The 26,331-nt window shown below is 43.9% G+C and overlaps 1 long non-coding RNA gene across 1 annotated transcript; it reads right to left on the bottom strand.

The window, feature by feature from the left end:
• Positions 1-8,989: 8,989 nt before the first annotated feature.
• Positions 8,990-26,326, bottom strand: LOC137096080 (uncharacterized). The gene is made up of 3 exons (XR_010909246.1): positions 26,052-26,326; positions 11,051-11,212; positions 8,990-9,351 (listed from the first exon to the last, which is right to left on the bottom strand). It is a non-coding gene; the product is annotated as an uncharacterized lncRNA (long non-coding RNA).
• Between the last annotated feature and the right edge of the window lie 5 nt (positions 26,327-26,331).

The following is a 26,331-nucleotide window of genomic DNA, read 5'->3' as shown; positions in this document are numbered from 1 at the left end:
CAATGGAAGAAGCAGGGACAGACAGATTCACCAATGTAGAGAGGGCAGGGCAACTCTGAAATTTAACCTAAAATAAGATTAATGGCTCTAGTTTATTAAATATGGGTTTTTTTGTGGGTGAGCAGATGGAGACTATTGGATGGCATATGTTCTGTATCAGAAACTAGAGCTGATGTGGTCTATCCAATACAATTTTTCTGTATCAGGACCCAAATAACTAAACTGAATCTAAAGTTGACCAAAAACCAATTTGTAACCCTTTTGGTACTAATGTTGGAGAGTGGTCCCTGGTCCAATCTTCCCTGATCAAAAAAAGATTGGGAACGAGAGACAGGGCCTTCTCGGTGATTGCTCCCAGGCTATGGAACTCCCTTCCTGGTGAGATCAGGTAAAAACTTGGCTGTGGGACCAAGCTTTCGGGACAGGGCAATGAAGCGGCAGTGGGAAAGATGGCAGGGCCAATTGGATTTGATGCGGTTGGCTAGGACGGATTTAAATGGTGTATTTTAATATTTTGACAAATGTTTTTTAATGTTTATGTATTGTATGTGAATCTGTGTCCCGGCATTGAATGTTTGCCGTGTATATGCTGTGCTCCACCCTGAGTCCCCTTCGGGGTGAGAAGGGTAGAATATAAATGTTTTAAATAAATAATAAAATAAATAAATATAACATATCTAAAGTAGACAGCAATGCTAGCTATGCCAAATGGAGGTCCAGCACCAATGTTATGTAGCTGAAGAAGGATCAGTGGTAAATTCCAGAAGCAATGTGCTTCCCTTGCACTAGCAGATCCATCAGTCTCCACTAGGCCTGGGTAACAACGCAAAAATTTGTTTCTAAAATCGATTTGTAATTGGGGGTTTTTTTTGTTTCGATATTTAAAATAATTACAAAATTTTCCAAAAAAAAAGTTCGGTATTTACGAAATTTCGTAAATATTTACAAAACATTTTGTAAAGATGGCGCCCTTTTTTTTCAATATTTTTAAATATTTTTTTAAATTTAATTAATTAATTTAGTAGAATAGGGAGGAGAAATTAAAATTATTATTAAGGAGGGAAGGCAGGCACTCACTCTGGCGGGCCCTCTCACTCGCTCGCCGCTCGCTCGCCCCTCTCGCTCGCCCTCTCGCTCGCTTGCTCAGCCGGCGCCGAGAGAGGAGCTCCCAGCAAGCATCGGCAGGCGGCCATCTTACGTATTTCCGAAATGGACGGAAATACAAAATTTTTTGGCGCCTGCCGTTTCGATATTTAAAAACATTTCCAGGTTAAAAAAAAAGTTTTGTAATCGTTTCGTAATTCAAAAATTAACGATTTTTTAACGAATTACAAATTAACGAAACGAATTGACCAGCCCTAGTCTCCACTATGTGGAAGCTGTGTGTATGCGTGGCTTGTGGACTTACGAATTCCATAGCATTTTCTTAAATGGGATACTCTGAGGTAGTTTTTTCAGTTCTTTCCTGTGCAACATAGCCTACAACAACTGGTCTTAACGATTTGGCATTGGAAAATCCTACCTTGGAGTGTGTGGAATCTGTTTCTCTGGAGGTTTTTAAACAGAGGTCAGGTAGCCATGTCAGGAGTGTTTTAATTATAATATGCAACACAAGTTTTGTTCCTGGGTTATAAATGTCATTTCCTAATTGGTTATATATCATAAGATCATGGAAAAGTTTATTAAATTGTGAAAACGTTGGTTTTGTGGGTCATTCTGCAGCATACTTTGCTATAGTTTTCCAATGACTATCTCAGAGTCTCAACCAATTCAAAATAGTTTGTGGAGTATAACAACTACTTTCAAAGTAGGTACCACACAACTAAAGAGGAAATAACACTTTCAAATCAAGAAGTTATTTTTCCCCAAATTTTGTTACATAGTGTTATGTGTATTCCTGGGGTTGGACGGGATGGTCCTTGGAGCCTTTTCCACATCGATCATTCTATTTGCTGGTGGTCTCTCATCCAAGCACTAACCAAGGCTGATCCTGCTAAGCTTCAAATATCAGGTGGCATGTGAAGGCTTTGGGTCATTTAGGTCATCCTGGAGGCTGTTCCAGGTGGATTTTTTGTCCCTTCATAAGAAGACTACTGTGTCACCCCAATGGCATTCACAGCTAACCAAGCCTTCTCTCTTCCAGAGATTACACACACACACACACACACACACCCCTGTTTTCATAAACCCTGCTTGCGAGGAAAAAGACTTCCCCAAATGAAAGCCACAAGAGTCAGGTCTGAGCAGAAAAGATCCATGTAGAGACAAAAGAGGAAGTGGTGGCAGGAGCAGGAACCAGAATGACGCCAATGGGAACGCAGTGGTTGGTGATGAGGAAGACTGATTCTCACATAACCTGCTGTCGTAGTCTAAAAAGAGATGTGAGGGGAAGAGATAAATGGGCAGATGGTTTCACTACCCACATGCAAGTATTTATTTTTCCTCTCTCGAGTTTATCACAGTTCAGTTCTCTTCCTCTCTCTTTTCTCTCCCTCTCTTTTAACATAAGTCTCACACTGCACATGTTCAGATTTTGTTTTCACTTCCTGGTTGAAAAAGTAAAGCCATTGATGCTGGATGGCATGAGGACACCTCAAAATAGAGCAGGAAGGGCTTGTTGTAAGTGATTTCATGTATTTCACCATGTGTGTTGCTCTAGAGCAGACATCATTAATGGAGTTGAGTTCAAACACATCTAGGGGACATCACATTGGAGAAGACTGATGGACAGAAGGGGATTCCAGCCTGAAGGTCTCTAGATCTTTTTGGACGAAAACATCCACAATTTTGTGCTGTTAGCTGTGCTGGCTGGGCTTCCAGGACTTGAAGTCCAACCATGTCTATGGTTGGGAAGCACTGGATAAACACTAAGGAGGATCAGGCTCCTTTAGACAAGGAGACACTGTTCCAGTAGACACTACGTTTCTCATCCCTGACCAACAAGCCATGTTTGCCTAAATTTACTCTCTACACATGGCCCATGTCAGCATTTTATCTACCTTAACTGGTACTTTACTTTCGCCATGTTTTGTGGAAGGCACTGCAACAAAGGTGGGGAATTTGTATTCCTGAGGGATAAATTTGGCTCCAGAGAAGTTCCCAAAGGCTTCTCTGGACATTTGGCACCATGTTCAGTGCTGAACATGGTGCCAAATGTCCATTTTTTCTGTTTAAAACTGCTACTGCTACCAACAAAGGTTTAGAAGAAACTTTTAGCCCTTTAGAAGACTAAGGGGATGTGACAAGGGGAGGATCCATACAAAAACTGGGAGGATAGGGAAACATGGTGCGATAGGAAGGAGAGAGAACTTAGGGAACACACAAAGGCCAGATTGGGACACCAGGTTTGCTGAAAAGCATCCAAGGTTTTCCATCCATGCTATCTAGGGAATTAAAATGGCAATCAGGTTATTCAGCCAGCTGGTGTTGCTTAGAGTGCTATGCCAGGGGAAAAAATTGAAGGGGCGAAGGCCCAAACAGAATCCCAGGGGGCTCTTTCAGGGTCCCTGAGGACTGACACGTGGTCCAGGATGCCAGGTGCTGATGTCTGCCCCTCCTCTCTCCTTAAAATTTTCAGACGCTTAATGACTTTTCATAATTAACTGCCATGGATAGTTTGGGTTGAGATCATGCCCTGGCACCAATTGGACTGGCAATGACACTCTCTGGCCAAATGTCACTCCAATGCCCTGGAACCAGTGCCACTGTACCAGATGTCTCCTGTCCTCCACCCATACTGCATCTTCAAGCACAGATTGGCATTCATTGGTTTGTAGCAAGCTGGCATATTAAATGCAGGAAGAAACAATGAGGAGTAGGATGTATCAATCCATGGGGAAAGGCAGGTTAAAAAAAGAAAAAAAGAAAAACCATGTTGTTGTGTGGAAAAACACAATTTTATTTTTCTATTAGCCAAATGTTTTGGCCTGTAATATTTAATGGCTTTCTTTGGAAGTTGATAGAAGCTTAAAGAATGCAAGAATAATAGAATGGGGAGAGTCCTGTTTTTCTATGTAGGCTCAGGCAAAAAAATACAATAAAATGCTACAACCCCTCCTGGCATCTATGTCCTTCCTTACTAATATTTTGCCATCTTGAACACACTTTGGTATTGCTTAGTCATACATGTCCCAGTTTCCAACTGTGAAACAATGGAGTGGATTGAAATTGAATCCAGACAAGACAGAGGCACTCCTGGTCAGTCGGAAGGCCAAACAGGGCATAGGGTTACAGCCTGTGTTGGATGCGGTTACACTCCCCCTGAAGATGCAGGTTCACAGCTTGGGAGTCATCCTGGACTCATCGCTGAGCCTGGAACCCTAGGTTTCGGCGGTGGCCAGGCGAGTATTTGCAGGGGAGCAGTTAAAGTTTGTGTGCCAGGTACGCCTGTACCTTGGGAAGTCTGACTTGGCCACGGTAGTCGACACTCTGGTTACATCCTGTATAGACTACTGCAATGCGCTCTACATGGGGTTGCCGTTGAAGACTGTTCAGAAGCTTCAAATGGTCTAGCGGGCAGCAGCCAGGTTACTAATGGGAGCAGTGCTCAGGGAGCATACAACTCCTCTATTGTGCCAGCTCCACTGGCTGCCAGTTTGCTTCCAGGCACAATTCAAAGTGCTGGCTTTAGCCTATAAAGCCCTGAACAGTTCTGACCCAGCTTACCTGTCCGAACGTATCTCTCCTTATGAACAATCTAGGAACTTAAGATCGTCTGGGGAGGCCCTGCTCTCAATCCTGCCTTCCTCAAAGGTGTGTTTGGCGGGGATGAGAGAGGGCCTTCTCAGTGTGGCCCCTCGGCTGTGGAACTCCCTGCCTAGGGATAGTAGATCGCCCCCCTCCCTCCTGACTTTTCGGAAAAAAGTAAAAACCTGGCTCTTTGAACAAGCTTTTGGAAAAGCAGCATAATAGAAAAACACAGTACTATCAAAGAGTGAACACGGAATGGCTTAAACAATGCTAATGGAAAATGAGCTTAATTGGAAGACACTGATGAGTATAGTTTTAATGGTTTTATATGGATTTTGATTATGCTATGTTAAATGTTTTGAATGGTATTTATGTATGTTGTGGCATCAAATTGCTGCCAATGTAAGCTGCCTTCAGTTGCCTTTGGGCTGAGAAAGGCGGGATAGAAATAGTGCAAATAAATAAATAAATAAATAAATAAATAAATAAATAAATAAATGTGGGGTTTTTTCAATTCCAAGTTTCCTCATACACCTGAGGTGGGCAAAGTCCACACCACAAGCCACATGCAGCCCCTGAGTCCTACTATTATTATTGCTTCTGAAACACCCCTCCACACATTACAAAAAAGAGAAAACAAATTGTCCCTTGTCCCTCTACAGTTGCCCACCGCTACTATCCATCACGGCCAAGGGCCTGTAAAACAGACCTGTAAACCAACACTTGAAGACTGGGAACAACTGCTAGGGATCCTACACATCTGGAAGAGTTGTGATCGTTCTAATGTTTTTGAAATCCAATTCCCACCAGCCTTAGCCATCATTGCCAGCACAGAGCCAACTTCTGCAGACTTGGTTAGCCAGACCCCTTGGAGCAAGCCCCAGAGCGAAGTTGCGCTGGTGCCTCTGATGGATGCTGCTTTCCAGATGCCTGCCTCTGCAGGCCCAATCAGGCATGAAGAAGTCACTGAGCACCCGCACGGGCGCACATGCCTCTGTCTGTGCATTTCCCACCTGGCCTTCAAACAGTCGGTCAGGGCAAAAACAACAGCTCTGCATTCCAGGGTGCCGGGACTCCGCCGACACAGGCCCAGCAACCCTGAGATGCAAATGCATTGTGACAAGCTCACAGGCCTGGGACGAGGAGGAGGAGATGCATTCGCTTGGTTGAGCATGGCATGCACCGCATGGAGGCAGCTGGTTAGAGCACCAGGAAGCCTTCCACACCCAGCATCCACCCAGGGTCCACCCAGGGAGCAGATGGAGGGCCAGCTGGGAAGTTCATAGACAGTTTAGAGAGGAAGTGAAGACAGACAGCCTCAGGGAAGCTCTACCTTTGCTCTCACCTGTCTTCTAACTTGGGAGGCCATCATGTTCATCTCAACCCACAGGCGCAGCCTAGCAGCCCTGGCTCCCAGAATCCTGGCACTCTCCATCAAGGAGCTTCAGAGAGGGAAGGGAGATAACCAATGTTTGTGGCTGAATTTCATGTTCACATTAATGAAGGGCCCAAACTTTCCTGGAGTCTTTGTTCTCAGAAAATGTACCCAGAAGCAGGGCTAACATTTGAAGCATCAAAATGTGTGCTGGCCAGTACTGTATTGCCTTAAATTAATTCTGGTACAGTCTTAGAATACCCTTCAATGTGTGTGTTCTCAACATCTTCTTTGTGATGCCTAAAAACCTGATTAAAGAGGGAAAATTGGGAAGAGACCCAAGCAGATTTTGGCACTGTAAATGTTCTTGGCTTCCATGAGTAACTGTAGCCAAGTACATTCCAGGAATTAAAGAGAAGTGACTCAGCCTTCACGTAGCTTCTCAGTAACGTCTTACGGTGGCCTTCCTCCCTGGTGTGAGGCTTGAAAACTCTGCTTTCCAGGCAGCGCTATGACCTATCTGAGCCCTCCTGAAGTGCAAGGAACATTCTCCGCTGTGACTCACACCAGCATATTGGCAGAATAACGGTAGCACATGAGCCTGAACGAGACTAGTCCCATGAGCGCATCATGCTTTCCTCTATGTGTCTCATCTCCTCAGCTTAACTTTGGCTTGGAATCAAATATGGAGCAGGCAGTAAGCATCCTATCAAGCACACAGTCAAAGAATTACACTATGTAACAAAATTTGGGGGGGAAAATCCGTTCCTGGTTTGAAAGTGTTATTTCCTGTTTAATCGTGTTGTACTTACTTTGAACATAATTATTATACTCCAGAAACGTCATTTTTGTGGCTGCCACAAACTGTGTTGAATTGTTTGAGACTCGGTGAAATATTCATTGACAAACAATAGCAAAATGTGCTGCAGGATGTCCCATGAAAACAAAGTTTTCACATTGTCGAAGGCTTTCATGGCCGGAATCACTGGGTTGTTGCATGGCAACGGTGGCGGCAACCAAGGTCCCTGAAGTCCAAGATGTCACACGAATTGAACGCATTGATGCCCACTCCCACATCAGAGGGCTTGGCTTGGATGATACATTGGAACCCCGACAGACCTCACTACCTCTGAGGATGCTTGCCATAGATGCAGGCGAAACGTCAGGAGAAAAATTGCCTCCAGAACATGGCCATATAGCCCAGAAAAACCTACAACATACCAAAGTTTTTGCAGTTTAAGAAACTTTTACCATGTTTTTATGATAGAGCCAATTAGGAAATAACATTTATAACCCAGGAACAAAAATTGTGTCATGTAGTGTTATTATTCCACTTCAATTCCTATTGCAAAACTTTGTTGCTTGTAGTTTAGTGGCCAAGAATTCTAAATTACCATCCCTAAACTACAAATCCCATGATTCCATACTGTTGTTGCTGTGACAATTAAAGTGGATTAATAGTGTGAGGCCCTTAGATGGAGGCAGGGGGGTGTATTTGGCATCCTCTTGAGCCTATTACTGTAGAGGATATCAAGGAATGTGTGCCTGGGATTTGCTTAGAGCACTAGGTTCACCCAGCATCATTTCCTGCTTAGTTTCCTGTGGGATCTTGTGAAATTTCTGCTTGGAAACTCCCAGCTCAGCTTTTCCTGTGGCAGTGCGGCACCATCCTGGAGTCTGTTTAAAGGACATCTCAAACTGAATGGGGACCTGTTATTCTTCTCCCTGCCTCCCCCCTGTGTTTTGGAAACACAGCCTCACTGTAGCAGGCACACAACCCTGCTGGCTGAATAAATTGCTAACTCTCTATTAGGTATCCTTGGCTTTCGAGGGTCATAGATTTGGCTGCTTTGAAGCGGGAGGTTATGTTACACTGACTTTTTCCTGCTTCAACCTTCAGTTCCACATCTGTTAGAGGCCAGGCCAAAAGGCAGGCAAGTGAGCCACGTGAAGGGACTTCCCTGAGGCTCCCACCACATATGCTCTCAAAGAACCAGAAAGAAGTCACTGTTCCTGGAATGTTAATTTCCCTTGATAACTAGTTCAAGGCTTAATTAACACTTGCATAATTTATACAACAGTCTGATAGATTTGAAAACTGAAATTACACACTGCCCATGAGACAAGGTAGCACTGTACCATGGGCAGCTCCTCAGAGAAATGAAGTCCAGCAATAACCTTGGCAGTCAGGCTAGCTCTAAGAGACCAGATGTTAGTGGATTGTAGTCCCCAGCATTCCTCACACTTGGGTCCTGCAGTCCAGGAACATCCGGGGGGGCTGTACAATTCCCACTCTTTTTAGCTGCTGTTTAACTTCCGTCAATCCTGGCCCGCATGACTACAACTGAAGAATAATGGGAGTTGCAGTTCAACAACTTCTGGAGGCCCAAATATTGGCCACCCTTATTCTACCCCCTTATCAACAGCCTGCCTGTAAAGCCAAATGCAGAGACAACTACTAAATATCACATTTGCAAAACAAATGTGAGGATAGGCAAAATAAATTATAGAACTGGCTAAGATCATAATCAGTATTCAAATTTCAGCAGCGGCTAGAAACAGGAAACCCCCTGCTTGCTGATAATGTGGGACCAACCTGGCATAAATAAGCAGCAACTGTTCTTTGGGCTTGCTCGCTGAAAGTTGCTGAATAATAATATTCAAATCAACAGCAGCTGTTCTGTTAATAGAAAGTGGGTAAAAGGGAGATGATTGTGTCTAGATAGCCTAAAGGCACCAGAGCCCTATTTAGCACTTGGGTGGGACAGAAATGGCAAAATCACTCACTGAATATTCCTTGCCTAAGCATGTCCCAGGTGTTTATGTTTTTTTTTTCTGTGTCAGGAGCAACTTGAGAAATTGCAAGTTGTTTCTGGTGTGAAAGAATTGGTTGTCTGCAAGGACGTTGCCCAGGGGACGCCTGGATGTTTTGGTGATTTACTATCCTTATTTATTTATTTATTTCGGGTACTTCTACCCTGCCCTTCTCAACCCCCTAAGGGGGACTCAGGGCAGCTTCCAACCGGCATACATTGATGCCTACAATTCACACAATAAAATTCATAGTAACAATAATTATAACAATTAAAACTTTACATTCATACAATAAAAATACAAAAAGATACAATAAAAAGCCAGCCTGGTGGCCATCATTTTGCCAAGTCTGTAATTAATAAATTCATTCTGCTTATCATAGTCCGTTTCCAAAGCTTTAGTCGTCATTGTCCATTATCAGTCTGCCAGATTACCCAAAGGCTTGGTCCAATATCCATGTTTTTAATTTCCTTCTGAAAGAGAGGAGGGATGACGATTATCTAATTTCCTCGGGGAGTGAATTCCACAGACGGGGGGCCACCACCGAGAAGGCCCTGTCCCTCATCCCCGCCAATCTCGTTTGTGACAAGGGCGGGGCCGAGAGCAGGGCCCCTCCAGAAGATCTTAAATTCCTAGGTGGGACGTAGAAGGAGATATGTTCGGACAGGTACACTGGGCCGGTGCCGGTGTGGGGGGCTTCTCTCATGTCCCTCCATGGGAAGCTGGAGCTGACAGATGGGAGCTCACTCTGCTCTCTGGATTCAAACCACTAACCTTCTGGTCATCAGTCTTGCTGGCACAAGAGTATAACCCATTGCGCCACTGGGGGCTCCTATGTTTATGGTGTCAGTATAAGTTGATGAGTGACTTTAAATCATGTGTACACATAACACCCGATTTGTCCCTTTTCACAAGATGCTGCAGGCTACCACGTACAGAGCATGGGAGAAGGTGGCTATTTTGGCTGAGTGATTCTAGGAATGGCAACCTAAAAAGAAGAACCTTACTCAAGCCTAGAAGGACTGCCAATGAATACAAGGTGCTCTTCTAGTCGAAATTTCAAAGGAAGAAACTGTGAAAAACCACCTCAGAGTATTCCTTGCCTAAGAGAACTCTATGAAGTTCATGGAGCCACCATAAGTCCACAGGCAACCTGAAGGCACACATTCTCACACAGAAGGGAGATCTAGCGCAGATGCACAGATAAGTTGGACTAAGGAGCCACCTGCTTCACCCTCCTCTAGTTCCTGCAAAAGAAAGAGGAAGGAAACGAGGAAGGCTTTACTTCTCTTTTAAGAACAGCTGTTCTCTTGGGGCAATGTGCTGGTAGCTGGGCACTTATATGTTCTGTCTCTGGGTTTCCACCTCCAAAAAAAGCTCCACAAACAGTTTGCCGAGATTAAATAAAATCTGAAACAGTTTGCAAAAATATATGGTGTGATTTTATGTCTTTTCTAATAAAGGCCACCCAAAAGCATATTATGCAACAATATGTGAAGTCAGATGTGGTTATCTTTCAGAGCTGTTTCAGGCTGAAGAGTGAAACAGTATTTTCCAGTGTCCCAGAGCTGCTGTGATTATTTTGTAACCACATTCAAGGTGCAGTTGGCTCCCCCATATGGATCCCATTATTCCCACTGCTGAATTGGCACAATTGCTAGATCCCTGGGTGATTGGCAGTCTAAATCAGCAAGGATTCCTGCTGTCCAGCTGTCTTTAAAAAATGGGAAGATTTGTGGTAAATGGATTAAAAAATAAGGAAGGAAAATTACTGTCACAAGAAGAAATGAAATTTTGGACAGATGAAATGTAAGAAATGGCTTGAGACGGGTGGAGGGGAGCACTGTGGTGAAAATGTAAGAAATGGCTTGAGACGGGTGGAGGGGAGCACTGTGGTGAAAAAGGGGGGAAAAAAAAGAGAAAAGGGGTGGAAATGTCAGAGCAAAACAACAAAACAACATGTTAAAGAGGTTGATGTACAAAATGTAATAGTATGTAATAAATGTGATAAAACAATAAAAAATTATTTTAAAAAAAATGGGAAAAATAAAATGAGGTGCACAAACTACTGGAGGAAGTGTCTTTATCTGGCGCCATCTGCTGGAGAAAATGGCAAATGCAACAGACATTCCACAAAGAGCTTCAGAAGGACATTGCTGCCTTCCTTCTCACCTGTATATCTTTGGAGATACTGAAATGCAGGGCTGGAAAAACTAAGAGCCCTCCGTGTATAGGAAACACATATAGGCCACTACCAAAAACATCCAGATAAGGTATTGGGTAACTGAGAAATCATCATCATCATCATCATCATCATCATCATCATCGTTCTCCCTGTAGATTAAGGCAGAGAACAAATAAAATACGGCATGTAAAATCAGTAAACACAAATGGCCTGATGCACCTGATGAACCAACCTGGACACAGCCTATTATCTGAGAACACAGAAATGCTGGACCACTCTAACAACCACCATGTCAGACTACACAGAGAAGCCATTGAAATCCACAAGCATGTGGACAATTTCAACAGAAAGGAGGAAACCATGAAAATGAACAAAATCTGGCTACTAGTATTTTAAAAAAATCTAAAATTAGGAGAGTAAATAAAGAGCAATACCCAAAAACAGGGGGATTCCAGGCAAGAAACTATCAGGGCCAGCTAACCCCCCAACAAATAATCCCCAGGCAGGAAGCAGCAAGGCTTTGAAGCTACAAGGCCATTCAGTGCTAATCAAGGTGGCCAATTGCATCATTCCCATTTGACCTCACAACCTCTGAGGATGCCTGCCAGAGATGTGGTCGAAACGTCAGGAGAGAATGCTTCTGGAACATGGTCATACATACGAAAACTCACAGCAACTCAGTGAATCTGGCCAAAACAGAATTGAAGAACATGCTCAGTCCTTTCTGATGCTTGAATTGGTCCCAATAAAGACTTGACAAACCAGCTGTCATTTTGTATGGTGTCTGTTTCTATAAATCCCAAGGCTCAGTTTAATACGAGGTCTGACCACAGGAGGGCAGCATAACACAACCCTGCAGAAGTCAGGAAAGTTGATGAGTTCCTAGGCAAGACTTCTTTTCACACAGACTTTGGTACCAGAGGTAGAAATAACTGGGAAAGAAAATGCTATATTTTAGCTGTATTTTGATATCCTCTACTATTTTATGACTGTGAGCCATCTTTAAGGCTCTAAAGGGATGTTACAAAACCTCTGACATAGAAACATGTAAATAGAAGTGTTATTTTAAAGCATTTGCAATTAAATATCTTAGAAAAGTATTTTGTAAGTTATTTAATCCTCTCGTGGTGCAGCCAGTTAAACCACTGAGCTGCTGACCTTGCTGACCAAAAAGTTGGTGGTTTGAATCCAGGGAGCGGGGTGAGCTCCCGCTGTTAGCCCCAGCTTCTTCCAACCTAGCAGTTTAAAAACATGCAAATGTGAGTAGATCAGTAGGTACCACTTCTGTGTGAAGGTAACAGTGCTCCATACAGTCATGCCAGCCACATGACCTAGGAGGCATCTATGGACAATGCTAGCTGTTCGGCTTAGAAATGAGCACCACCCCTCAGAGTCAGACACAACTAGACTCCATGTCAGGGGAAACCTTTACCTTTTACCTTACCGACCTAAAATCTTCCCCAAAATAGAAATCCATTCTCCCGACTATTACAGTATTTCTTCCATTCCAAAATGCATCCCCCCTCCCTCCATTTAAACATCTTTGAAAATGGAGTGCTTTTTAGATTTGCAGTTCTTTTTATAGAACCTATATAAATAAAAATGTATTGTTTGTTAGTGGGATTAACATAATTCAACAACCACTGGTCGAATTGACACAAAAATTGAACACTACACCCCTAACACATCAACGAGTGACCATCACTCATACACACCTCCCAAAAACAGCAGAAATGACTTAAAAGCCCAAAAAAGCTAAATGATGATACAGCCCAAATGCACTGCCTCCAAGCTGCCTCCTTGGATTTCTTTGAGAGCATCCCAATCCGTACATTTCCTATTTCCTATTCCTGGACTGCAACTGCAGCAATCTTCCAGATAGATAAGATATATAGATTAGATAGAGATAGATAGTAGATAGATAGATCGATCAATCAAAAGGACTGCTGGAAGATACAGTCCCAGAATAGGTAGTGAATGAAGAAAGGAAAGAAAGAAAAAGGGAGGGGAAAGAAGAAAAGAGGTAGAGAAGGAAGGAAGGAAAGAGAGGGGAGGGAAGGAAGGAGAGAAAGAAAGGAGAGAAAGAGGGAGGGAAGGTTGGCCACAGCAACATGTGGTGGGTACAGCTAGTATATAAATAAAGCTTTTTTTCTGAAATTAGTATGCGTCTTACAATTGACGGCATCTTAAAATATGGTAATTTGGTTATTTTGAGAAATGCCTTTAAGCCATAGCTGTATAACATTAACCAAAGTTCTTGTTTGAAGAGAAATGTAACAACAAAACGGAAGGGGGAAAATAAGAATTCTTTCTGGAAGGAATGCGATATCTATTCAAATTGTTTTAACAAGAAAAAAATGGAAACATTTAGCTTAATACCAGTTGTAAGACCATTTTTTCAATCAGGAAAAAACATAGTCTACCTTTTAGATTATATTATGTTTTTAACCAGTTGCCTTTAAGAGTATGCAAGACGTTCTCTGAGGGATCCATTTCAGTCTGGTTCCAGACCTGGTTATGGAACTGAAACAGCATTGATCGCCTTGATAGATGATCTAGAAAGAGAGCTAGACATGGGGAGTGTGTCCCTGTTGGTTCTCTTGGACCTCTCTGCATGTTATTATACCATCAACCATGGTATCCTTCTGGGTCGTCTTATAGGGATGGGAATGGGAGGCACTGTTCTGCAGTGGCTTCCTTCCTTCCTGGAGGGGCAGACCCAGATGGTGGTACCGGGTGACTCCGACCCCCTGGCCTGCGGGGTCCCTCAGGGATCCATCTTGTCTCCCATGCTATTTAACATTGACATGAAACCACTGGGAGAGATCATCCGGAGTTTTGGAGTTCAGTGCCAAATTTAGGCAGACGACACCCAACTCTATTACCCCTTTCCACCAAAAGCCAAGGATGCAGTTCTGGTCCTTACTTACTTAGATAATCCCTTGTAGCTCAAGGATGATGATCTTCCTGATGTGGTATCTTGGCGGGTGGGTCCATAGGTGACTGTGGAGCCCTATTCTTGAGTCGCATGTTTTCCTGCAGTGAGGACATAGGTTTCCAGATGGAAGGCAGTCCCAGTCAGGGTTGGCTTGACACACCTTCCTCTTGGCACATTTCTCCCTTTCACCCTCCATTTGGACCTCTTCGAATTCTGCAGCACTGCTGGTCACAGCTGACCTCCAGCTGGAGCGCTCAAGGGCCAGGGCTTCCCAGTTCTCCGTGTCTATGCCAGAGTTTTTAAGGTTGGCTTTGAGCCCATCTTTAAATCTCTTTTCCTGTCCACCAACATTCCGTTTTTCGTTCTTGAGTTCAGAGTAGAGTAACTGCTTTGGGAGACGGTGGTCGGGCATCCGGACAACGTGACTAGTCTAGCAGAGTTGATGGCAGAGGACCATCGCTTCAATGCTGGTGGTCTTTGCTTCTTCCAGCATGTTTGACATTTGTCTGCCTGTCTTCCCAAGAGATTTGCAGATTTTTTCAGAGGCAACACTGGTGGAATCGTTCCAGGAGTTGGGTATGACGTCTGTAGACAGGGCCTGAACCGGTGCCTGTCAGGAGTAAAGAACTGGAGGTGGTGCTCATTTAGTTCTGGGGAGGGGCTTTCCTCCATTTTCAAGTTGAGGAGCCTGCATTGTTATCTCCTGATTGTGTGGCCAGCAAAATTGCTTGAAGCGTCTCTTTATCTTTTCCCACTGAAGTGGTACCTATTTATATACTCAGTTTTTGAACTGCTAGATCAGCAGGAACTGGAGCAGACAGACAAGAGCCCACCCCAACTCGCAGATCAAACTGTCAACCTTCAGGTCAGCAGTTCAGCAGCAGAAGGATTTAACCCATCGTGCCACTGCAGCTCCTATTATTGAGAAGCCCCCTAATATTGAGGTCGCATTTTCCCCTGAAGATCACCTTGTGGCTGTCTGAGACATTTACACAAATCTGTTGTGCAGTGTTTCCATTATATCCTGCAGAAGATGCTGCAGCTATACTTCATAAAAAAAGAAAATCAGCCTGTTTAACAAGCCTCGCAAATGCTGATTTGTTATCAGTAAATGCTTGATTTCTCTACTGCTTTTATATACCTCTGTACTCAAAGTCATGTAAAAAAAATCTCAGGCTGAAAAGGATGTGAGTGAATAAGTTTAAGAAACCTGGAATTATATGATCTGCACTTTTCTCTGATGCAACACACACTCATGTATTTTTAACCAGAAATTTCAAATGCCTTTCCCATCAAAAGAAAAAAATAAGTTACAAGCTGTATAATAAATGTAAAGGTTTCCCCTTGACATTACGTCTAGTTGTGTCTGACTCTGGGGGGGGTGGGGGGGGTGGTTCTCATCTCCATTTTTTAGCCAAAGAGCCGACGTTGTCCAAACACACCTCCAAGGTCATGTGGCCAGCATGACTGTATGGAGAGCTGTTACCTTCCCGCCAGAGTGGTACCTATTGATCTACTCACATTTGATTGTTTTTGAACTGCTAGCTTGGCAGAAGCTGGGGCTGAAAGTAGAAGCTCACGCCACTCCCCGGATTCAAACCTGCGACCTTTCGGTCAACAAACTGAACAGCTCAGCGGTTTAACCCGCTGCATCACCGGAGGCAGTAGAGAGCTACATTGCCTCTTGCCCCCATTTTCCTCTTGTCTCCATCATTCTCACGGGTTTTTCCCTCCATTTCGGGCAGCTGCAAGCAGCAAAGGACAGGAAAAGGAGGAAGAAGGAGCCTATGTCATGCTGCCTTGTATAGGAAGCAAAGAAGGAAACCACAGAGTATGAGAGACAGAGTGGGAGTAGACACACAGATAAAAGAGAGATAGCAAAGCAGTGGACACGGGGGAGAGAAAGTTCCATTCACAAACAGACACAACAGTGTAAAGAACCAGATGGGAGGTGTCAAAACCATGACATACATAGCTACCAAAAGGAAGATAGTGGAGGCGACTGGGAAAATGGGATACCAGAAATGGGTATCACTGACACAAATATTACCAAAAGTATAGGAAAGGAGGGAGGCTTTGAAATAGCCAAGCAGCTAGGAAGAATGGGGGTGCTTCAAAGGTGCCCCAGCAAACAACAACATGTGTTGCTGTTGCCTAATGTGGTAAAATATTTTTCCTTATGCACAATTTTTCAGTGGTAAACTGGAAAGAATTTTGAAAGCTTCTCTCCAAGTTGTAATCTCAGTCGCAGCAACTTGGATTTTTTTAAAAAAGGAAGGAGCAGTGTCATAGTTCACGAAATATAGTGTATAAAATATACAAGCTGATAGTGTTGTGCCTTTCAGGCCAGTTATTCTAACCATTATACTGGCATCACATGGCAAGTGGGAGGCACACCAGTACACACCCACACAGGTTTCGGTGATGACCTTGGCTTCTCATTCCAGCTCATTCGCTACCTTCCCACAAGACAGAACTTGTTCCTTTCAGTTTCAAATTTCACCTCCGATTTCTTCCTTCTTTTGTGTCCATGGTCAAGTTCCACTTCAGACACAACCAGCTATTGTACATACATGGTTATCCATCCCTTCTCAGGAAGGAGCAAGCCTTTCCCCACTTCCCGCTTGACTACTTTGCTTCATTCTGCCATATTCTAGTATCTTGTTTGTGACTGTCTTTCAAAGAAGCTTTGGCTGGATCTACACTGCTGTATAATCCAGTTTCAAAATGCAGTGTAGACTCAAATAATATGGCAGTGTAGACTCAAACAATCCAGTTCAATGTAGTTAATCTGCATTCTGAAATTGAATTATATGGCAATGTAGACATCCAGCTTTAGGATACTGCAATCGAATGAGGGAATAGACAGTTGTTCAGTATTATCCAAGTCTCCAGTGAGAAACCTTAGCCGCTACAGATGCAGCCGGATCACTCTCAGACAATGCTCTAGGGCTGCTTCATTCCCTGGGAAGCTCACATAGTGATTCACGCACAACTCCTCACATCCATTTCAATATACTGTACACCTTCCACTGTGTCCCAACCTGTGGTCCATGGACCACCAGTCGTCTCCAAGAATGAAAATAGGGTCCACAACCTCACCATTACTACAATGTTGCTCGAAACAACGCAGCAATGAGAGCAACTTGTTTTGCAAAACCGTCTTATAGTGCTGAGGCAAGAGGGATGTCGGGAGGGGAGGGGCTGACTACTCATGAAAGATGACTACTACCACATCAGCTCTAGATTATTAGATATGGAGTTCTGTGGGCGAGCAAATTGTGACTACCGGATGGCATATGTTCTGTATCAGAAACTAGAGCTGATGTGGTCTAGCCAATTATATTTTCTGAATCAGCATGCCAAATAACCAAACTGGACCGAAAGTTGACCAAAACTGATTCGTAACCCTTTTGGTACTAATGTTGGAGAGTGATCCCAGGTCAAATTGATCCCTGGTCAAAAAAACAATAGTGAACCACTGATATAGATCAAGTTAATAATACATAATTTCAATTTTTAACCATGAATTTTAAATTTACATTCTAACACATTGTATTTTAATCTTTGTTCTGATTTCCTGATTGTGAGGGCGACCAACACAGAATTCCCTGCCTTCAAGCTGATCTGACCTGCAGCAGGGAGTTCCACAGTTCTCTATTGCCCACTTGGGTCAGCCTCTGGGAAACGTGGCCACGGCAGCAGCTGCAACAAAGAAACCTTTTCTCTGCTTCACTTTCTTTCCCTTCCTAACCTTGTAACAAATCCCCTCAATAAAAGTATCAATTGATTATAACTTTTTATCTCATTAGTGTTATTTTGTGTCCTTTACTGCCTCCAAACTATTCTCTGCATGAACTTTCCCTCTGCCAGGCTGCAGATGGCTGCCGACCCACCCGGGATGCAATTTTTGCATCCCGGGGAGGCCGAAACTGCGCTCCTCCAAACCGCGGATGCACAAACCATTGGGTCCCCATATCCGCAAGTCAACGGATCACTTCAAAATCGGTGCCATTCTTCTCCTGGGCAAATTCTAGGATGAATAGCTATTTCGCTTTTGCTCCGTTAACCCCTCCGCCCCGGGAATAACCTTTTTTTGCCTCCAAAAACCCAACATGGAGCCAGCTGGCTCTCTGATGCCACCACCTTCTTGCTGATGACCATGGAGCCTGTTGATCTGGGGAACCTGTCACAGTAACTCCTTGGGACTCCCAGGAAACCAGCGGGCCATCAGGGTCACCGATCTAGTGGGATCTGTAGTTTCTTCGCTCCCAATGTGGTCCCTGACCTCCAGCGCTGGCAGTCATCTTCATAAAGACCCAAATGGACTCCGGGGCACCTTCCCCAACCTCCCCCCATGGTTTCTGCAGCAAGGGTGCAGGGGGCGGGAAGATTGAATTTGGCAGTTCTGTATTTCCTATAAAATGTACTCCTTTTTGCCATGCTAAACATGTCAACTTTGGCAAGGGATTGCAGTTTGACATCCGTACCACCTGGGATGAAATAAAGACAACTGAGTGGCTTTTCTTCAACTTGGTGAGACCTTTTATTGGGAAAAATCAGGGAAAAATCTTGGGTGCTTCATTTCTGTCTCACCAGGGCTAACAGGCTCTCTTTGGTGAGTCTGACTGGTCTTTGCCTCCTGGCAAAGATCCCCAAATTCTTGCTCGATATCAGCTGCAGTCTGCATCTGCATTATTTTTTGTTCCTAGAACCCCATGTTTTCTCCTTCTATTTGCCAGTTATCAATCGGTCTGGTGGCCACAATCCTGGTTTTTTAATGTTTAACTGGAACCCAACTTTTTCACTTTCTACTTTCACCTTGGTTAGAAGGCTCCTCAGCTACTCCTCACTTTCAGCCATCAAAGTCCCCTTCTACATGCCATATAAAATCTAGGCCCCCTCCAGACAAGCCCTATATCCCAGGATCTGATCCCAGGTTTTCTGCTTTAAACTGAATTATTCAAGTCCACACTACCAGATAATCTGGGGTAAACAGAAAACCTGGGATCCGATCCTGGGATATAGGGCCTGTCTGGAAGGGCCCCCAGATCATCTGCTTTGAACTGGATTATCTGGCAGTGTTTGTTGTTGTTGTTTATTCATTCAGTCGCTTCTGACTCTTCGACTCGTATAATCCAGATCATGGAAGATAATATGGATTATTTGATTTCATAATCTGGATGATATGGCATTGTAGATAAAACATTGAAGTCCCTGGCAAACAGTAGCTAGAGATATCAGTGTTTTTAAATTTTGTCTAATCCAGTGTCTTTTATTAAGAAAACAAAACATGCACAATTTCTCACAAGGTCTCCATCTTGTAACTGAACATGGGTTAAGTCCAAATCAATTAAATCCAATGTAAAAGAATAAATAAACCTTTGCGACATTATTGATGCTAACCCTTTTATTCATTACAAACTCTATTGCTTCCCACTTACTCTTTGCCACTTGCAATGCTAGTTGAACTTTCTGTTTGCCAAAGAGACAGAGAAATTCAAAATTTAAAAAGAAGGTTGTTTACTGAGGCAATGTCACAATTCAGCTCAAGATTCCTCCCAAGTGTTAGTATGTGAAGTCTTAAAAAATAAGGAAGGGAAAGAAAAGATTTTGGGCCCAGTGTTCATTAAAGAACTGCTTGGCAGTTCTCCAGGCAAATGACGATAGGAGGAGGCCGTGATGGATTCCCTGCTCATTAACCTGTTTTGTTTTGTTTCTGTTTCCACAACAACTGCTGGGTGAAGGAGCCCTCTCAGGTAATCCCTTGGATCTTCCTTCGATCCGAGAAGATAACTTGCCGCCTGAGCTTATCTCCAGTCGGTACAACAGTCGCTTCTTTCCCCTGCAGAGCCTCACAGGGCAAAGGCATTAACTCTCCATCTTTTTCCGAGACGTCAAACGCAAACATCTTTTGAGCATCTTAAGTGCTTGACTGTACCAATGCAGGCAAGCAGGCTGTTGCCTTACATGAGGGCAAACTGTGTGGCCACTAGCTCAGTATCACCTATTCTGGCTCGATCTGACCTCTCAGGTCACAGGCAGAGTTGGGATCTTCCCTGAAGAAATGTGAGATGCACAACCTAAACGTTATATGTGAAAACAACCTCTACTCCTCATCCTCTTACACTGCATGTGCAAAGAATGATTTAACATGCAATAGTGTATATTTTGTACATTGCATTTGAGGGCAAGGATGGATGAAAACCCGAGGCTGCAAAATGTTTCAAGATACCCCAATGTTTACTAAGAAGCCTCATTCAATAAGTATCCATTATAACAGGCATGGGGAAACTTCGGCCCTCCAGGTGCTTTGGACTTCAACTCCCACAATTCCTAACAGCCTACTGGCTGTTAGGGAGGCTAAGGATCTTCCTTTTAACGATTTGTCTTAGAGCCTTTCCACATTGCCATATAACCAGATTATCTGCTTTGATCTGGATTATATGGCAGTGTAGACTCATATAATCCAGTTTAAAGTAGATGTAAATTATATGCTTTGATAATGTGGACTATATGGAAGTGTAAAAGGGGTCACAATTTCCCCTATTGTAGGGACAGCTAATGCTTGATTTTCACTCCTTGTAAAAAGAAATATAGTACAATCACTTCTCCACGTTCACTGGGATAAGCGGCACGGGACCCTTGTGAAAGTGAAAAACCATGAATAAAGAAATTGCTATTTTTATTATAGGCAGCTCTGGTGGCGTACAGGGTTAAAGCACTGAGCTGCTGAACTTGCTGACCAAAGGGTCGCAGGTTCAAATCCGGGGAGCGCCATGAGCTCCCACTGTTAGCCCCAGCTTCTGCCAACCTAACAGTTTGAAAACATGCAAATGTGAGTAGATCAATAGGTACCATTCTGGCAAGAAGGTAACAGTGCTCCAAGACGTCATGCTGGCCACATGACCTTGGAGGTGTCTAAGGACAATGCTGGCTCTTCGGCTTAGAAATGGAAATGAGCAGCAACCCCCATAGTCAGATTTTTTTTTTGTCATGTCAGGAGCAAGTCGCTTCTGGTGTGAGAAAATTGGCCATCTGCAAGGACATCGCCCAGGGGATGCCTGGATGATTTGATGTTTTTATCATCCTTGTGGGAGGCTTCTCTCATGTCCCCGCATGAGGAGCTGGAGCTGATAGAGGGAGCTCATCCACCTCTCCCCGGATTCGAACCTGCGACCTGTCGGTCTTCAGTCCTGCCGGCACAGGGGTTTAACCCACTGCGCCACCGGGGGCTCCCCCATAGTCAGATACAACTGGACTTAATGTCAGGGGAAAACCTTTACCTTTATTGTTATTATAGGAGATAACACCTCTCTACGAATTACTAGGTCTTGCAGCATACTATGGCCAATTTTCACTGGAAGCTAAATATGCAATTGCACTGGGGGACCTAGAAATTTCTAGCGAGATGAAATCTCTAGACCGTCCAGCATGACTGGAGGAAATTGACTACAGAGTCACATTGGAGGACTTAATAATCTTAGAGAGAACATTTGTCATCACAAGTTGATAATCACATCTGCAAAAGTCAAAACCACAAATGTGGAGGGATGACTGCAATGCCATTGCAGGGATCTATTTCTAAACGAACATCCTCTGGAAGGTGCAAGACACAACTCCCATCTTTATGTGAGCAGTTATGTGATCCCTTTTGATGGAGGTCAGAAAAGGGGGAGGGAAGAGATATGTTGGCCCACATAGCTTTAATATTTGCATTACAAAGGGATTTTACTCACTTTAAGCTTCATGTGCAAAAATGCAATCTTTGTAAAACTGCAGACGTTTGGAACAAGCCTGGATTTGGGAGATTAGTGCAAAATAAGAATCTCGTGATCTTGGAAGGTCGCCGCCAGTCCTCCTCTTGGCTGGGTCCACTCTCAGAGCCCTTCCACACAGCCATATCACCCAGAATATCAAGGCAGAATAAACCACAATATCTGCTTTGAACTGGAATATCTGAGTCCACACTTCCATATATCCCAGTTCAAAGCAGATAATGTGGAGTTTTATTCAGCTGTGTGGAAAGGGCTTCAGAAAAAACACATAAGATAATAACCTCTCTTTCCCAACAGTCACTAGAGTATATTTAAAGGCACAGGTGGCAGTCCTGCCCATATTTTTCCCCATCCAACCAGCCGCTCTTACCTCTGTTTACTAAGGGTGTATCTACACTACGGAATTAATGCAGTTTGACACCACTTGAACTGCCATGCCTGGGATCTGTGGATTGGTAAATTACCAACACTCTTTGGCAGAGAAGGCTAAAGAACTTGTCAGAATACAACTCCTAGGCCCTTTCCACACAATAAAATAAATAAAATCCCACATTATCTGCTTTGAACTGGAATATATGGCAGTGTGGACTCAGATAACCCAGATCAAAAAGGATATTATGCGATTTTCTGCCTTAATATTCTGGGTTATATGGCTGTGTGTGTGGAAGGAACCAAAGCACTGAGTCATGGCAAAGTGGTGTCACGCTGCATTAATTCTACAGTGTAGATGCACTGGGGGGGGGGGGATACTAGATTGAGTTTAATGGCATTCAAAACAGCAGCCTCACAACACAATCCCAGTACCTTTACAGAGAAGTAGAATAGCAGTAGTGTACCATATGTCTTAAGTGCTTAATGGTCAACATTATACACAGTTTTTTGGAAGGAAGCCCAGTTGGACTCACTGAGATTAATGACACATTGGACTGTACTTCCTGTCTGCATTAAAAATACTTTTCAACCTGCGTTTCCTATACTCAGAGATAAGCCTCGCAGCACTGAATGCCACTGACTCCCAAGCGCGGGGGGGGGGGGGGGGGTTTGAGGTTTGCAGCCATGTACTTTTGGGGTGTGTGTGCTATAATCATAATAATATACTTTATTTATATTACACTCTATCTCCCCGAGAGGACTCAGAGTAGATTACAGTACACATATACGGAAAACATTCAGTGCCATTATACAATTAACACAGACAGACAGGACATAAACAGAGGTAAAGGCTTCCCATTTTTTTCCATCTCCAGCATCTGGAGGCTGTGCTTGACACCGGCCATGGGAGGTGCTGTTGCTCCATCTTCCATTCTGAGGAGCTTTGTTGTCTTTAGACGCTCTCCCAATTGAACTGCTGGCATGTCCGCATGGCGTCATTTATTACCTCCCCGCCAAAGCGGTACCTATTTATCTACTCACATTACTGTTTTTGAACTGCTAGGTGAGTGGAAGCTGGGCTGATGGTTGGGAGCTCTCCCTAACCCAAGCTTGAAGAAGTCCAGGAGGTCACAACCGGCAAGATTTTCTGTGGCTGGTGGTTTAACCCGCTGTGCTAAAGCCCAGGTTGTTGTTGCATGCCTTCCAGTCGTTTTCAACCAATGGTGACCCCATCATATTATTCTGTGTTTGTATATTTTAATATATATTTTATAGAAATACAATTTAATATATATCTTTTATAGAAATATATCTTAATGTGTGTGTGTGTGTTTATGTGTTTTGGAGCCCCTGGTGGTGTAGCGGGTTAAACCATGAGCTGCCAAACCTACTGGTGAAAGGTCCGCGTTTCGAATCCGCGGAGCAAGGGGAGCTCCTATTGTTAGCCCCAACTTCTGCCAACCTAGCAGTTTGAAAACATGCAAATGTGAGTAGATCAATAGGTAGCACTTCTGTGGGAAGGTAACAGCGCTTCATGCAGTCATGCCAGCCACATGACCTTGGAGGTGTCTATGGACAATGCTGGTTCTTCGGCTTAGAAATGGAGATGAGCATCAACCCCCAGAGTCAGAAACAACTAGACTTAATGTCAAGGGGAAACATTTACTTAACTTTTATGTGTTTTAATTATGCTGTAACTGCCTCGAGCCACAAGGAGAGGCGGGTAAGGAATTAAATTATTATTATCATCATCATCATAGGGGTTTCTTTGCAATATGTGCTCAGAGGAAGTTTGCCCTTGCCTTCCTCTGAGGCTGTGGGTCCTTCCAGATAGGTCCTTTATCCCAGGATCTGATCCCACATTTTTTGTTTATCCCAGATGATCTAGCAGTGTGGACTCATATAATCCAGTTTAAAACAGAAAACCTGGGATCAGATCCTGCGATATAGGGCCTGTCTGGAAGGGCCCTGAGAGAGAGAGAAACCACTTCTGAATATTGCTCTCCCAAGAAAACCCTATCAAAACTCAGTGGACAATAGGCAGCAAGTACTGGCTGCATCTACAGAAGGCATGGGCCAACTTCGGCCCTCCAGGTGTTTTGGACTCCAACAATTCCATACAGCCTATGATCTACAGTGTAAATGAATGCAGTTTGATACCACTTTAACTTGCAATGGCTCAGTATGTCAGATCCTGAGAGTTATTTATTTATTTATTTATTTATTTGCGACATTTATATGCCGCCCTTCTCAACCTGAAAGGGACTCAGAGCAGCTTATAAGATATATATACATTTTGTTGTTGTTCATTTGTTCAGTCGTCTCTGACTCTTCGTGACCTCATGGACCAGCCCACGCCAGTGCTCCCTGTCGGCCGTCACCAACCCCAGCTCCTTCAAGGTCAGTCCAGTCACTTCAAGGATGCCATCCATCCATCTTGCCCTTGGTCGGCCCCTCTTCCTTTTGCCTTCCACTTTCCCCAGCATAATTGTCTTCTCTAGGCTTTGCTGTCTCCTCATGATGTGGCCAAAGTACTTCATCTTGGCCTCTAGTATCCTTCCCTCCAGTGAGCAGTCGGGCTTTATTTCCTGGAGGATGGACTGGTTGGATCTTCTCTCAGTCCAAGGCACTCGCAGAACTTTCCTCCAACACCACAGCTCAAAAGCATCGATCTTCCTTCGCTCAGCCTTCCCTAAGGTCCAGCTCTCACATCCGTAGGTGACTACAGGGAATACCATGGCTTTGACTAGGCGGATCTTTGTTGCCAGTCTGATGTCTCTACTCTTTACTATTTTATCGAGACTGGACATTGCTCTCCTCCCAAGAAGTAAGCGTCTTCTGATTTCCTGGCCACAGTCTGTGTCTGCAGTAATCTTTGCACCTAGAAATACAAAGTCTGTCATGGCCTCCACATTTTCTTCCTCTATTTTCCAGTTGTCAATCAGAGTTGTTGCCATAATATACAATAGTATATTATTAGCATAGTACAGTATCAATATTATAAGGTAAAGGTAGTCCCCTGACATTAAGTCCAGTCATGTCTGTTCCTAGGCAAGACTTCTTTTAACACAGACTTTGGTACCAGAGGTAGACATAACATGGAAAGAACATGCTATATTTTAGCTGTATTTTAATACTCTCTACTATTTTATGACTGTGAGCCATCTTTAAGGTTCAAAAGGCATGTCACAAACCTCTTACATAGGTAAAGGTAAAGGTAGTCCCCTGACATTAAGTCCAGTCATGTCTGACTCTGGGGTGTGGTGCTCATCTCCATTTCTAAACCGAAGAGCCACCATTGTCCGTAGACACCTCCAAGGTCATGTGGCCAGCATGACTGCATGGAGCGCCGTTACCTTCCCCCCGGAGCGGTACCTATTGATCTACTCACATTTGCATGTTTTCGAACTGCTAGGTTGGCACAAGCTAGGGCTGACAGCGGAAGCTCACGCCGCTCCTCAGAATCGAACCTGCGACCTTTCGATCAACAAGCTCAGTAGCTCAGTGCTTTAACCCACTGCGCCACCCTATTATATATATTACTAATATATATAATATTATATATTATATATATAATATTATATATTACTAATATTGTACTACACCATTATATTGTAAATATTACATGTAATATAAAATATACAATTATAACATTGTATTAGTAGTAGTAGTGTTATATTGTATTCCATTATAATATTACCAATATTATATGTATATACAATATATTATATTATATTTTTAGTAAAGCACAGGAGACAAGATGGAACAAGTTGTCGTTTGCTGTCTCTCCAAATCGTTGCAATCCATAGCACTGAGCCTTGGCAGTGGAAGTGGGGTCAAACTGCATTCATTCCACAATGTAGATGCACTTACTGGCACGAGGGGATAGAAGGCACTTACCTTTTGTGATGGGCCATAAGAGAGGGGGGGGGGGGAGGGAGGGAAGGGGTTGGGTCCCTCTTAAAGGCGCCCCTTCCCTTTCCTCCACGCTTTCGCAGGAGGGAGGGGGCGAGGCCTCGGCTTCCGCTCGCCACAAGCCCGAAATAGGCTCGCCCGGCTCTGGCTGGATGGAGGCGGGGGCGGAGAGCCTCGCGCTTATTCCGCCGGGCGCGCGCCTGCCTATTTTTAGCCCCCATTGATGGCTGGGATTCCGACGACGTCAATGGAGCTCGGCGTTGAC

Source organism: Anolis sagrei, chromosome 2, assembly GCF_037176765.1.
Source record: "Anolis sagrei isolate rAnoSag1 chromosome 2, rAnoSag1.mat, whole genome shotgun sequence".
NCBI classification, from domain to species: domain Eukaryota; kingdom Metazoa; phylum Chordata; class Lepidosauria; order Squamata; family Dactyloidae; genus Anolis; species Anolis sagrei.
The sequence above is the reverse complement of the archived record's forward strand: the minus strand, read 5'-3'. Positions and strand labels throughout refer to the sequence as shown.